This window comes from Choloepus didactylus, chromosome 7 (assembly GCF_015220235.1).
Source record: "Choloepus didactylus isolate mChoDid1 chromosome 7, mChoDid1.pri, whole genome shotgun sequence".
NCBI lineage: Eukaryota > Metazoa > Chordata > Mammalia > Pilosa > Megalonychidae > Choloepus > Choloepus didactylus.
The window spans coordinates 106,318,333-106,331,162 of NC_051313.1; the positions used below are offsets into that span (position 1 = coordinate 106,318,333).

Genomic DNA, 12,830 nt, shown 5'->3' on the forward strand with positions numbered 1-12,830 from the left:
ATATGCCATGTCAATTTGTTCTAATTCTACTTTTTCTATGCTTTGTGGCTAAGCAACTTCTTTACACACACTGTTTTAATCAGGTTATAATAAAAGCTTGCTGGATTGGATCTATATCCTACTGTGATCCATTATTTGTTTATTTTATAAATTAACTTTCAAGAGTTAGTCTTATTTCTAAGTTATTGGGGAATATCTCAGGGTCATCTGCTACTTGCACCTTTGGTGTATAAATGTGAATTTCTCACATATTATGACATATTCCTTAAAGCAAGTCATACCTGGATAAATCAGCTTGATTACTCATCCACCTACAAACAAAACATTTCCAAAAGGCCTCTGGCCATTTAAAACCATCACATTCTGTAAAATAAGTCTTTAAAATCCAACTAGACCACGAGTTGGATTTTCTATTGTTTTCGATATTGAAAAGAACACCTCGAGATCCTGAAGGTAGTTCCAAAAGTTAAGTTCCAAATGTTTGAGCAATGACAACATTGCTGCAACAATAGTAAGTGTATGTAATAACAAAGTACAATCATAAATAGGCATTCAATTAACCAGAAACTGTTAGACTAAGCATGATTGGCTAACTTCAAGTTTCCATTAATATTCATATATGATTTGTTCATTTATTTTGTTATCTATTAGCACTTGTTGCAAGACAATCAGTAGCAAGGGCCCAAAGTTTAAGAAAAATTTATGGTAGAATAACTTATAACTGAGAAAATTCAATTCATGGATTTTTCCCCCATGAGCTGAGGAATGATGGCCATTATTTAGTTAGAATGGGAAAATACCAGTACAGGGGCATAATTTAAGAACTAGTACTTTAGGATGAGTCACTGAGCAACAAGTTTATTCTTTTTCTATTATAAATACAGAAATTGAATATTAGAGGCAATTTTTTTTTTAAACAGTATTTGCTTTGTAAAACTTGGAAGAACAGAAAGGAATCCTTTCGTTCAGATTGTTAAATCTTGCGTGACACCCATTTCCAGAGAGAAACCAGCAGGATTTTTTAAATCCTTAAGGGTATTGTTTCAAATAAAGATATTTTACTGTAGTATAGGAAAGATTACTAAAAAATTACTAGAATGTGGTCAAGTAGCATAGTTTGTGTTTTATCATTTGCTTATTAGTTGGGGAGGATCACAGATTCTGTAGAAGCTCTGGTGCAGTGTTTCTCAAACATTAGCATATATCAAAATTACCTGGAGGGCTTATTAACACAGATGTCTGAGCCTGGTCCTCAGAGTTTCTGATACAGTAAGTGTGGGGAGGGGTCCAAATATGCATTTCTAACAAGATGCTAATGCTAGAGCCACAGTTTAAGAATCACTGCTTTATAGTTTTATAGGCTATCTTCAATTTAACAAGCCTCTGGTTATACCTCTCACATTCCCCATATTGGCTCAAAAAAACCTGTCGCCTTTAATGCTTTATACCTGTTTTACCCAATCATCCCCATTTCTCAATAAAACAGTTTCTTTCCTACATTACAGGGAAAATTAGAGTCATTGGGTATGAACTGCCTTTCTTCCAGTATATTTCTGTTTAAGGATCATCCCTACTTTCTGGGCTTTTTATGAAAAGCCTTACCATCTCCACCAGGATATAATTCCATCTTCACATCTCAGCAGTTTTGTCACTGGCCCTCTTCTATCCTGAGTGCTCAATGCCCTTTCCTCTTTACCATCTTGTTCTCCAAAGCCTAGAAACAATCTATCCCACAGCCCTCCATATTTCTGTAGTTACTTTCTTTTTCCTTTATAAGCCAAGCTCTTGAAAATAATCAAACTCAGTTCTGGTCTTAGTGCTAATTAATTTTTCTATTTGAACCTCTCTACTCTCCTGGTTTCTGTGACATGACTACCTTGTCAATGTTCTTTGTAGGCTCTTCTTCTCCCTCTGTCCTTTATATGGATGTTTAGGATCCATTCATTGGCTCACTTCTTTCCATTTCATGATGCACTTTCTTGAGCTCTAATTGTCTCTCTTGGTTTCAGCCATATTCTATATGCTATGGGCTTCTAAATCTAAATGTCCAGCTACATTCCTGAGCTCTAATTCTAGTTTCTATTTTCATGATTTTGTCCAAATATTCCATTTTGCTACTGGTTACACAGACCTAGATTTTGTACAGTGACCACAAAGTAAAAATGTCTAAATTTGTTACTTCTACTAATATTGCTTGTCTTGATGAAATGCACTCAATAAGTCAAGAAACCTTGCAATCATCCTTCTGTTCCCTCTTTGCCTCACTTCCATTCTCGTATCTTATCAGTAACTAAATCCTATAAATTCTACATCCTCAGTGTTTCTCCTGTCTGTCTTCTTTTATCCTTTCCTATTCCATTGACTTAGCTCCAGCCCATCATCTCTTTCCTGAACTGTTAACTCCTTCCAGTCTTCGACCCTTCCAAAGTTTCTTCCACATTATTGCCAACTTGAACTTTCTGACAGGCAAATTTAATCACTTCATTACCTCAAAAACAAAAACAAAAACAAAATTCTTCCAAGGCGCCCCTTTTCTTATTAAAGTCCAAATTCCTTAACAAAATACATGAGACTTTCTTTGATCTTATTTCTGCCAAATTTCTGGCTTCCCTTCTTATAGCCTATGATCCATCATGTTGCATAATTTGCAATTCCGTCTAACACACTGTGACTATGCTCATGCTGCTTTCTTTGTGTAAATTATCTTTCCCATTTTGTTCAACCATTACTCATTTTTCAAGACTGAGTTTTTGAGTCATCTTTTCAATAATGAAACAATAATAATGAAAAACATTTTTTAAGTGCTTATTATATGCCAGGCACTTTACATACATTCTCATTTAATCCTCACAGTAGAACTTTGAAGTTCATATCAATATTCTTTATTTAAATGAGGCAACTGAGGTTCAGAGAAGCTGTCTTTTCTTGACATCTTTTTCTGCATTAGTCAACTCTTAGTGCCTTCAAATAATTTCTATTTCATGTCTCACTTATAATCTATGCATATTTTTATAGGGAGGTGTGCTGGTTTGTGTATATTGTGTCCCCCAGAAAAAGCCATGTTCTTTGATGCAATCTTGTGGGGGCAGACATGTTAGTGGAGATTAAGTTGGAACATCTGGATTAGGTTGTTTCCATGGAAATGTGTCCCACCCAACTGTGGGTGATAACTCTAATTGGATAGTTTCCATGGAGGTGTGGCCACACCCATTCAGCATGGGCCTTGGTTAGTTTGCTGGAGCACTATATAAGCTTAGACAGAAGAAGTGAGTTTGCTACAGCCAAGAGGGACACTTTGAAGAACTCACAGGAGCCGAGAGAGGAGTTGCAGATGAGAGACCATTTGAAGACGGCCGTTGAAAGCAGACTTTTGCTCCAGAGAAGCTAAGAGAGGATAAACGCCCCAAGAGCAACTAAGAGTGACATTGTTGAGGAACTGCAGCCTAGAGAGGAACGTCCTGGAAGAAAGCCATTTTGAAGCCAGAACTCTGGAGCAGAGCCAGCCATGTGACTTCCCAGCTAAACAGAGGTTTTCCAGATGTCATTGGCCATCCTCCAGTGAAGGAACCCAATTGTTGACGTGTTACCTTGGACACTTTATGGCCTTGGGACTGTGGCTATGCGACCAAATAAACCCCCTTTTATGGAAGCCAATTCATTTCTGGTGTTTTGCATTCTGGCAGCATTAGCAAACTAGAACAGGAGGTGAAATAACCTACATTAAAGCTGAGAGTTTTGAAAGACATGGTCTTCAAAAGGTTTTAGAAAATACATTAATAAGCTGCCCTCAAAGATTGGGGCAGCTGGGATCTAAGAAACAAAACTGCCAAACTACTCATCAATAGAAATAAATAGGGATTGGATTGGGGGTGCGGGGTGGGGGAGAGATCAAGAAGAATAGAATAGAAAGAAGAAAGTGGGGGATTGTGGGAAACATGGTGGTGTGGCAGGAGGAAGGCTTATAAGAACAAGAATGTTTAATATTTACTTTTAAGTTGTGTTTCTATAAACCTCTTTATCATCTCACAACCTTAGTAAAACCTGTTGTGCCAACACAGAGTCTTGTGAGAAAGCTTTTGGGAAAAATCTAGGAACAGGGCTATCTCTGAGTGAATACATTGGAATAAGGACAAATGGAAGCTCAACCATGAACTTCATAAATTCAGCATTAGTGGTTCAGAGCCAGAGGGACCATGAGAACATTAACTTCCCAGAAATTTTAAGAAATCATGGGTTGAGCATTTGCCTTGCAAATAAAATCGAATGGAGATTCAAGCCAATCTTAACCTAGAGCTTAAAAGACATGGGGAGAGAGAAAAAAAAAAAGAAAAAAAAGGAAAAAAAGGGAGAGCTCAATTATCTGAGCTACATATTTTCACAGCATGTTTGCTCTTTTGTCCCTCCTAAATTCATCAGTAAGAAGTTAATTCATCTTTATATCCCCAATACCTAACAATGACTGGTACACTTAGTGGTTCCTCAGTAAATGTTAGTTAAAAGAATTATTGTCACATTGACATATATTTATTGAATTAAGAAAAAATAAAACCCTAATACTTGAGATATGCTTTTGTTTAATTTATTTCTATGTCTAATGCCTTAAAAATATGAACATTATAAAAATCACTCATAATAAAAAAACAGGAAATCAACAATTTCAAATTACTGAGCATTTTCAATGTGTCAAGAACTTTCCATTTAATCCTGCTAACAACCCTACCACATAGGTATTATTATCCCTATTTCACAGTGGAGGACACATTTTCAGAGAAGTTGAAAAATTTGTCCCGGGTATTATGGCTAATAAGTGACATCACAGCCCACATTTTTTTTTTGCACTATACCTGACTGGGTTAATGAGGTTGCTTTAAATATATTCTGGAAAGAGAAAAGTCAGTTTATGCTGCATCTATAAAAAGCTAAAAATAAAAACAAAGCAACTTGGTCAAACCTGTTGGTACAGTTTCCTGATAACTAGTTAACAACTGATCTGAACATTACTTAGTCAAAATAGCTTTATTGCACCCAGGGTCAGAAATAGCAGGTTACATTAGCCACACTGTATTTTATTCTACTTATGGCATCATTTAATTTTTGGTCCTGTTAATATTTGTAATTTGAAATAGAAAATGGAGGAAGTTATTCAAGTAACTCACTGAAAAAGATCTAGTTTTACATCTAAATATTTCAATGAAAATACTTTGAGGAACCGAATGTTTCTGCCTATTTGTCCCAAATGAATTTTCCACTTTACTTTCTAGTATTGATAGTAAGCCCTTCCTTTCCCCATCAAAAAAGGTTATTTCTTTTTTCTTTTTTTTAACAAGGGGATTTTAAATTTTCTCACATTTTTTTTAAAACAAAGGTAAAATATTCCTTGACATATATTAGACATATATAGACAGGTATCTAGTATATGAGCAGGATTAGAAATTAATTAAATAATTATTATAAAATGTTAGAAAGCCAAACTTTTCATTCCCATAAAAACTTATCTATGATGGCAAAACATTAAAGATAACACAAGCACTGTAATCGATTACATATTTATGCCCAAAACTGATTCTTGATCTATCCTATCCACCCAACATACTCAGTTGATGGCAAATCGATTTTTCCAGTTTCTCAGAACAGACACTTTAGTCATTCTTGACTCCTCTCTTTCTCTAGAATCTCAAATGCAATCTTTCAGCAAATCATATTTGTCAGCAAAACATATTGGTTTTGAAAATATATCCAGACTCCAACAAGGCCTTAAGGCCTCTACTGTAACCACCCCAGTAAAAGTCACCATCATTTCTTGCCTTGGTTCCTGCAGTAAGATGTGTCATGATATACTATTCTCAACCCTGCAGCCAGAGTGACTTTTTACAGCCTAAATCACATCATGCCAGTTCTCTGCCAACAGCCTTCCAGCTCCCGTCAGAGTAAAACCTAAAAATTCCTTACAGTGGCACACAAGACCTTCTCCATCTGGCCCCCTACTACCTCTCTGAACTCACATCACACTTCTTTCTGGGTCACTCAGTTTCAGCTAAAATGAACCTGTGGCTGTTCTTTCAACTTACCAAGCTTGCTTCCAAATCAGAGCCTTGGCACTAGTTGTTCTTGCTGTTCTTCAGTTATCTGCAGATATTTCCTTCACCTTCTTCAAGTCATTACTCAAATGCCACTTTCCCAGTGAGGCCTACCTTAATTACCCAATTTTTAAATTACACCATCCCCCCTTTTCCCTCATTCCATATTCCTTCCTTGACTTATATTTTCCCCCACAACATTCATGGCCTTCTAACCTACTATATGTTAGGTATTTATTTTGTTTATCATCTAACTCCTTCTAGTAGAATGTGAGTTCCATGACAGCATGGATTTCTGTCTCTTCTGTTCACTGTTTTATTTGCAGCCCCTAGAATAGTGTCAGGCACATGGTAGGCCCTCAGGACCTTGTTGAATGTCTGAAATAATTGGCATCCATCACTCACACTCAACTAACAGCTCTTATGTTCAAGGGAACAAATGTTTGCCACTTTGAATGTATTATGTCCCCCAAAACGCCATTATCTTTGATGTAATCATGTGTGGGCAGACATATTAGTGTTGATTAGTTTGTAATTCTTTGATTGAGTGCTCTCATGGCTATGCAACCCACCCAACTGTGGGTGATAACCCTGATTGGATAATTTCCATGGAGGCGTGGCCCTGCCCATTCAGTTTGGGCCTTGATTAGTTCACTGGAGCCCTATAAAAGCTCAGACAGAAGGAGCAAGCTTGCTACAGCCAAGAGGGAAACTTTGAAGAACACACAGGAGCTAAGAGAGGAGCTGCAACTTAGAGAGACATTTTGAAGATGGCCACTGAAAGCAGACTTTTGCTCCGGAGAAGCTAAGAGAGGACAAAACACTCAAGAGCAACACTTTGAAGAATGCACAGTTGCTGAGAGACAAGCTGGAACACAGTCCGGGATCAGGAGATGCCAGCCACGTGCCTTCCCAGCTAACAGAGGTTTTTGGATGCCATCAGCCATTCTTCAGTGAAGGTGCCCTTTGTTGATGTGTTACCTTGGACACTTTATGGCCTTAAGACTGCAATTGTGTAACCAAATAAACCCCCTTTTATAAAAGCCAATCTATTTCTGGTGCTTTGCAAAAGGGCAACATTAGCAAACCAGAAAAAAATGTAAAAGTTGTTTGTTCACATTACAAGAGGTATTAAATATTGGATTCCATGGGAATGGGAGCAAATAAGTTTCCTTGTGCCTAGAGGGTTCAGGGGCCCTTATTCTATAAACCCCATACTATTTTGAGTCCTGAAAACATGATCATTTCCTCAATAGCCAACCACTATTTTTTTTTTTATTAAATTCAGTTTTATTGAAATACATTCACACACCATACAATCATCCATGATATACAATCCACTGCTCACAGTATGATAACATAGTTATGCGTTCATCACCACAATCTATCTCTGAACATTTTCCTTACATCAGAAAGAACCAGAACAAGAATAAAAAGTAAAAGTGAAAAAAGAACACCCAAATCATCCCCCCATCCCACCCCATTTGTCCTTTAGTTTTTATCCCCATTCCTCTACTCATCCATACACTAGATAAAGGGGGTGTGATCCACAAGGTCTTCACAATCACACTGTCACCCCTTGTAATCTACATTATTATATAATTGTCTTCAGGAGTCCAGACTGCTGGGTTGGAGTTTGGTAGTTTCAGGTATTTACTTCTAGCTATTCCAATACATTAAAGCCTAAGAGGTGTTATCTATATAGTGCATAAGAATGTCCACCAGAGTGACCTCTCGACTCCATTTGGAATCTCTCAGCCACTGAAACTATTTCGTCTCATTTTGTATCCCCCTTTTGGTCAAGAAGATACTCTCAGTCCCATGATGCCGGGTCCACATTCATCCCCGGGAGTCATACTCTGCGTTGCCAGGGAGATTTACACCCCTGGAAGTCGGGTCCCACGTAGGGGGGAGGGCAGTGAGTTCACCTGTCGAGATGGCTCAGTTAGAGAGAGAGAGGGCCACATCTGAGCAACAAAGAGGTACTCAGGGGGAGACTCTTAGGCACCATTACATACAAGTTTAGACTCTCCTTTGTGGTAATGAGCTTCATAAGGGCAAGTCCCTTGCTCGAGGGCTCAGCACATCAAACGGCTAGTCCCAATGTTTGTGACAACATCAACACTAGTCCAGGTGAGGATGTCCAACACATCCGCACCTTCCCCCAGATCCTCGGGGCTGGGGAGGGGGAGGCTGTAAATATATTTTTTTATTATCTGCCCAAATTACTCTAGGATGTGTCACTATTTCACTCCAGCCTATACTAACCTACCGTATCTCACTTCCTATTCAAAGTTCCATGCAATTGTGGTGTTTGAACAAATCGACTGTAGAGTTGTACCGTTTAGAAAATTTAGATCCTGTACCAAATAGATATCTATTCCCTTGGTCTCATATGAAAGTTGAAGTTTTAAAACACAATCAGTTTCAACCTTTACCCTTTGGCCTGGCTTGCCTTGGTCTTAACCAGACCTGCTTCATTCATATCACTAATTGAAGTCTGGGCTCTTTTTCAGCTTTTTTTTTTTTTTTTTTTTTTGACAGTGGCTGTATGCACTAATACTGGCATTCATATCTGCCGAGCTCTAGCTCTGAGTTTCAGGTGTCTCAGAGATATGCATTGTTCCAGAGACCAATCAGGGCCAACCACTATTTTTAAAAGATTCTGGAGTGTTAAGCCTTCAATGAGAAGTCTCTAAGAGGGTGATGATGATTACAACTCTGCAAGCTTCCCAGTATTGCAAGTCAACATTTCTTCTCTTCTCACTTAACCAGTGTTGTTCTTCTTACTTTGAAATACATGAATACAATCTAAATGGAGGGGAAGCTAATTTGATTGCACTGTGAATAATTTTGTGAGCACTCCCTCCAGTGTTATCAGGTTTGATTAATATGTATTGTTTCATGCTAGTCTTTCTCTTGAAATGCATATCATTAGTTGTGCATCTGAGTCTTCCTAAAGCAAGAGCCTTGGATATTCATGTAATTTTTGGTAGCACAAAAGTGAATGGTGAAATTATGCTGTACAACTTTAGAAGCCATCTTTTGTTCATTCTTATTTTAAAGTAGCATAGAATTTTAGGCCTCAAGGATTTTTTGTTTTTGTTTTTGTTTTTTCATTTGGGTCAAATACATCATTTTACAGATACAGAAACTGAGGCCCAAAGATGTTAAGTGACATGCTCAGGTAGCACAGAGGTGAGTAACCTTTTTGGTAGGAACAACCTCTTCTAAAAATAAAATAAGGTACCTTTGAAATTGCAAATTGAAAGAGTTCTCAATGTCAGAAAATTAATTGAACAGAACAACAATTTCTAATATCCAGTTCTACCCAGTTTATTTCCATAGTGACCATTTAAACTTTAGAAGTAAAAGGCCAAGCTTAAAATAATTGATAAAAACAAAAATAAAAAGTCTCCACAAGCATTCTAATAAATAAAGAGTCATGAATCACAAGAGTAAGAATTTTCAGGTCACCTGAAGTGAATTGTCCCTGTGGCAAACATAGGAAGAGAAGAAACCACTTTCCACACAGATGGTTCCATATTGGCTGTGGCTTCTGCTATTCTTTGGGGAATGGGTATTTCTTTTATTAAAGAATCTGTTCATTTTTAAGACACCAAAGGCATTTTTACTTAGATTTGTGTACTTTCTCTTTGCATTAGTGAGTCTATATGAAAGTTATTATGCCAGAGGAATGTAAAAGTGTACAGTAACAATGCTTCATTTTCCTCTAATGACTGCCAGGGGATGGAGACATTTTTGTGGTGATGATTTTGCTTGGTTTCTTGATGCCTTTTCCCACAGGCTGTGGAAATCATTTATTTTTTCTGAGAGGCAGTAGTCATTAACACCTTAATTTCAGCAACAGCTTCACTGTTTCGGCTTTGTTGTAATTAAAAGACACTTCAGTGGCATTAATAGTTTAGGATGCTTGATATTAATCTAATGGATTAACATTTTGACTCTTTATGTACAGCAGTGTTTGTCTCAAACTACAAACAAGGCATAGGTTATACACCAGTAGTCTGAGAGTGAGAAGAGCTGGGTTCTATGAGGTTCTATTCTGAGAAACCATCAAATCTGGCCTCCATCTGATGCAGATGAAGCACTTTTGCCTCAAGGACTACTATGACAACATTTATTGCGATTTTAATTGAAATGATTTGCTTGGGGCTAATTTCTTTAGATGATAACATTTCTCTTAATTCTTCTCTTAACCTATGTTCTTGGGTTTTCAATGATTGCATAAAAGTCTTCCTTTGTAAGGAATTATGACAATTCTTTCCCTCTGTAACTTTCCCCTGTTCTTCACACTTTGTCTTCTGTTGAATTGAGCCCTGAGCTTTCACATCCTAAATATCATCCTTTTGGAAATTTAAGTATTTGGCAAATATTGAAGTGTTAGGGAGATTAAAGACAAAATATGCAACACAAATTAACAGAAGACAACTACAGCCCACACAGGAAATAACCAAGTATTTGCTATTTGCTTATATTGCTATTTAAAGCAATATAAGCAAATAGGAGGAAGGAAGTGATTAAGTCACAACACATATATTCATAGGCAAGAAAATAACTGTTAAGCAGTAATACTTAAAACAAACTGGTGAAAGAGCAGCCTATCTTGATCAAGATGGCAAAAGTGAAAAATATCAGGGCTTCATCCCTCCACAGAAACTTTGACCAACCACAAAGAACTGGCAGAAACATCTTTCTCAAAGTTCCAGGGAAGTTAAAAGATTGCAATTACAGGGTGCGTGCTGACTCAAGAAAAAAGCAACGTAAAAATGGTAGGAGCTTCTGGGTGCCCTGGCTGGCCCCTCCTCCATCCCCTCACTGGTTTAGCAAGGAGACTACCTGTGCTCTCAAAGTGGACACCTGGTCATGGTTCCAGAGAGAGCAGAATAACCCTTGTGCATATTCTGGGAACACGTATGTCTGGCCCAATCTGCATATTGGTAACCTGAGAGACTGAACCAGGACACTCATAGCAGGCTCACCATTCCAGCAGTTGCCCTGTGTGTAAAGGCATCTCACAGAGCTCTCCTAAAGAACTCTGTAGGAGAACAGTTAAGTTGTACATGCATGGGGCAAGGGATGGCTGGCTGTATTACATATAGTACAGTGCCCAGAAACTCGAGGAAACTGGTTCCTAGGGAAGAGAGGGCATTCATATCTACATAAAGGGTGGAGGGGGGGAGGATTCCTAGGGATACATGCACTTGCCCAAGACAAGACAAGATGTGTGAACAGAATCAGGGAAGTCCCCTATGCTTTGGCCTGGAACTATTCTCTAAAACTACTGTATGGATAAGCTCTAAAAGAGAACACTGGGCACAGGTCAGTCTGCAAAGACTGGAAAAGATGTTTTCTTTCTTTTCTTTTTTTTCCCTTCCTTCCTGCCTTCTTTTTTGGGGGGGCGGGGGGGGGTTGCAGGGGGGATTTAGCTACTGGTATTCAAGGAAAGTTGGATACAATCTTAAAGAATAGACAACTCAGAGTCTAAATTCCAGCGATAACACAATGAAATATCAAAATGTTCAGGTTTCAACTAAAGGTCACAAAACATTCAGAGAAACAGGCAATAATGGCCCAAGGAAAGGAGAAGATTGGAGTATTAGAAACCATCAGTGAGGAGGACCAGATCTGGGACATTCCAGACAGAAACTTTAAAAAAAATGATCCTAAATCTGTCCAGAGAGCTAAAGTAAAATATGTACAATGAAGTAAAGGAAATCAAGAGAATGATAAATGAACACAAAGGGAATATCAATGAAGAGATGGAAATTATGAGAAGGAACCCAACTGAGCTGAAGACCCCAGAAACTACAGATTGGAACTGGCAGAAGAATTAGTGAACTTGAAGATAAGACTACTGAAATCATCCAGTCTGAGGAGCAGAAAGGGGAAAGAATGGAGAAAAGTGAAGAAACTGTGGGACACCATCAAGCACACCATTACATGTACCGAGGGAGTCCAGAAGAAGAAGAAAGAGCAGAGAGAACATTCAAAGAAATAATGGCTGAAAACTTCTCAAATTTAGTGAAAGATATGAATATATACACCCAAAAGGCTCAGCATACTGCGAACAGGATAAACCCAAATAGATCCATACTGCAACATATTATAATCAATGTGTTGACTGCCAAAGATAGAGAATTCTGAAAGCTAAAAGAGAGGGTTTTATGTACAAGGGAGCCTTTATGTTGTACATATATGTTCCCATAATTAAAAAAAGAAAGAAAAAGCAACTAAAGAGACAGTGACAATTAAATAAAATACATGATCCAAGATGGGATCTAACAAAGATGGAGAAAAGGCTCATAAGGACTAATATGAAAAAACTGGAATATAGACTAGCTTCATATCAGTATTAATTTCTTGAAGTTGATAACTGTACTTAAGATGCTTACGTAAGTGAATAACCTTGATCTTATAAAATGTATGACAGGATAAGTGTCCAAGGAGCATGATGCATACAAACTACACTCAAATGTTCAGAAAATGGATTGATAGATGAATAAAAAGAATGACCCTGCAAACATGATAAAATTTTTAAATTAGTGGATCTGGGTATCTGAGGGGAATGATAATATGTTGGAGCTCTCTGTATGGGGTTTGCATTATTTTTGTAACTGTCCTGTGAGTTTGATAGTATGTAATTCAAATAAAAAGTAATAAAAACCTGGTGAAGGTTAGTAGATGCTGCATTAACTATAATTTTATATATGACATGGCAGGAGTTACACA

General features: G+C 37.7%; 1 protein-coding gene across 2 annotated transcripts in view; it reads right to left on the reverse strand.

Moving 5' to 3' along the window:
* Nucleotides 1-12,830, reverse strand: part of RUNX2 (RUNX family transcription factor 2) — a 230,296-nt gene that overhangs the window by 166,269 nt on the left and 51,197 nt on the right. The gene's annotated exons all lie outside the window — the stretch shown is intronic.